The following is a 3,422-nucleotide window of genomic DNA, read 5'->3' as shown; positions in this document are numbered from 1 at the left end:
AATAACACACTCACACACACACACACACACACACACACACACACACACACACACACACACACTCACACTAAGTCGAGTCCGCCCTCAGAATAAATAAACTGTGTCCTCGGTGGAGGACGGCAGCGTCCTTCAGTGTGAGAACGAGTTGTCACATTACCACAACAATTCACTTCTACCTGTCAGTGCACACACGCACACACACACACACGCGCACACACACACACACACACACACAGACAGGAAGCTATGGAGAACTCATGCATCACCTTTGGATGGATTACCTAACGGGCCTTGGCTCCTCTTTGAACTAACTCAATATACTAGTTAGAGGATCAATACGACAAAGAAATCAGTCAGAGACACAAAATCACTGCTGATGCAAAGCAACAAATACACAAAACTACCACAAAAAAAACATAAAAAGACCACAAAGAGATACAAATTGACCTCAAAGAGACGCACAACGACCAGAAAGTGATTTAACGCGTCCACATAAAGAAACAAATTGACTTCAAAGAGACACAAAACTACCACTCAGAGACACAAAACTAACAGACGCAGACACAAAACTACCACACAGAGACACAAAACTACCACACAGACACAAAACTACCACACAGACACACAAAACTGAAATAATCCTGCACGACGCTGCAGACGGAAGGAACTTGAGTTTCTCGTCTGTAACGTTTCAGGTTGTTTGTTTTCTTTTTCATGTTGTTGTTGTTGAATATTTACTGCTATTTTATTTAGTTTTTTCTTTGTGCAAGTTTTTACTGTCCAAAAATCATGCTGATGAACAGAAGTGAGGGGTGTGTGTGTGTGTGTGTGTGTGTGTGTGTGTGTGTGTGTGTGTGTCACTACATGAACAGATAGAGGTACTTATATCCAACGCATGTATTTGAGTGAACAGACTGTTTATTGTGCAGGTTTACAGAGTCATATCACACCAGCTGGTTATTGTTGTTTCCTGTTTACACGAGGAGGGGGAAGAGGAGGAGGAGGAGGAAGAGGAGGGAGGGAAGGAGACGAGGCTCCTGGCTTTCTCCTCCTCCTCCTCCATCAGTGAGAGTGCACATGTATACATATATAAATATATATTGACATTGTAACTGCATTAAATTATTTATCCAAAACCAACAAGCTGCTCTGTGTGATGTTCTTCGAGGAGGAGGAGTATAATGAGGAAGAGGAGAGCTCTTGTAATGGGTGCCGAGGAGGTGAAGAGGAGGAGAAACATAAAGAGGTGTACAGAAGGAGGAATATAAAGAGGAGGTGGAGAGGAGAAATATAAAGAGGTGTAGAGAAGGAGGAATATAAAGAGGAGGTGGAGAGGAGAACAGCTCAAGGGCTCTGAGGGTATTTATAGTGGAACAGAAGCGTTCTTTCTTTTTCCTCCTTTTCCAGATCGATGAAAGCAGAGGAGCACTCTGTGTGTGTGTGTGTGTGTGTGTGTGTGTGTGTGTGTGTGTGTGTGTGTGTGTGTGTGCGTGTGTGTGTGTGTGTGTGTGTGTGTGTGTGTGTGTGTGTGCATGCACTACATAAGGATGCAAAAGGACACTAAGAGACGCAAAACGCACACAGAGACAAAAGGACCACAAAGTGGCGCTAAAATATGAAATGACTGAACGACCTGCGACGTTTTCATGTGCTAAAGACTGAGGCTTTAATAAAATATACTTTCAGTCACATTATTTCACTTTGAATGAATTCCAGTCCGTTTTTTGTTGAATTAAACTTTAAAGTACTTCAATGAAGCTAATAGAAACATATCTGACAAACACTGCAACCGAATATTATACTGATGAATTTTATGAATATGTGTGTGTTTGTGGATATGGCGAGCGTCACACACACACACACACACACACACACACACACACACACACCCTGTGTCTCCAATGAGGCAGAGTGCTGCTGCCCCCTGCAGGACAGTTGCCTGCACCACACAGGCTGCGTTACTGACCTGCAACACATTGTGCAACATCGGATCAGAATGTCTCTGTTTTCTTTAATATCTTTTTCAGATGTATCTTGTTTATTGTACATTGTGTGTTTGTGTGTGTGTGTTTGTGTTTTTGTGTTTGTGTGTATGTTCAAATAAATATTCTGATTATTTTACAAGAATGAAACGCGTGCAGGGATCCGTCTCTTCAACGCGTTCAGAAGAAATATTAAAAGAAAATGTTGAGAGATGAAGATTTGTCATGGAAGGACCAGATGATCTGTTCAGCGTCGTTTCTTTTGACGCTGCGCTCTGTCGCGCTCCTTTTCCTGCTCCTTTTCCTGCTCCTTTTCCTGCTCCTTTTCCTGCTCCTCTTCCTGCTCCTCTTCCTGCTCCTCTTCCTGCTCCCTCTCCTGCTCCTTTTCCTGCTCCTTCTCCTTCTCCTGCTCCTTTTCCTGCTCCTTTTCCTGCTCCTCTTCCTGCTCCTCTTCCTGCTCCTTTTCCTGCTCCTCTTCCTGCTCCTTTTCCTGCTCCTCTTCCTGCTCCTCTTCCTGCTCCTTCTCCTGCTCCTCTTCCTGCTCCTTTTCCTGCTCCTTTTCCTGCTCCTCTTCCTGCTCCTTTTCCTGCTCCTTTTCCTGCTCCTCTTCCTGCTCCTTCTCCTGCTCCTTTTCCTGCTCCTTTTCCTGCTCCTCTTCCTGCTCCTCTTCCTGCTCCTTTGTTTCCGCTGTTTCTTTTGTTCTCTTTCGCTCACTCGGCCTGGAGTCTCCAGCACATTCCAGACATTTCTCTTGTTTTGTGAGGTTTTCTTTTATGTTTGTTGTTGTTGTTGTTGTTGTTGCTTCAGGTCGAGGGATGCGTCTCACTCTCCTCGTCACAGTGTGAACGATCCGTCCCGTAGCGGTGAACACTGAAAACGTGACGTGTGAGGAGGATACGACGGGCTGCCAAAAAAAAGTTCATTTACGACGTTTGATTCACCAAAGAGCCGCAAAACTTTTTCAAAATACAAAAAAAACTTGTTTTTCGCTGGATACACAATATAACATGAAATAAAATACCTTGTTTAAAGTTTTACGCCACTTTTCCTCGATACAACGTGTATTCAGAGTACTTTAAATACACAGATACAACGTGTATTTAGAGAGTACTTTAAATACACAGATAAAATGTGTATTCAGAGTACTTTAAAGACACAGATACATGTATTCAGAGTACTTTAAATACACAGATATAATGTGTATTCAGAGTACTTTAAAAACACAAATACAACGTGTATTCAGAGTACTTTAAATACGCAGATACGTGTATTCAGAGTACTTTAAATACACAGATACATGTATTCAGAGTACTTTAAATACACAGATACATGTATTCAGAGTACTTTAAATACGCAGATACGTGTATTCAGAGTACTTTAAATACACAGATACAACGTGTATTCAGAGTACTTTAAATACACAGATACATGTATTCAGAG

The sequence above is a fragment of the Clinocottus analis genome, unplaced genomic scaffold (genome assembly GCF_023055335.1).
Source record: "Clinocottus analis isolate CAN_PGR_092001 unplaced genomic scaffold, fCliAna1.0.p SCAF_3, whole genome shotgun sequence".
Classification (NCBI taxonomy): Eukaryota; Metazoa; Chordata; class Actinopteri; order Perciformes; family Cottidae; genus Clinocottus; species Clinocottus analis.
This window is presented reverse-complemented; position numbering follows the sequence as displayed.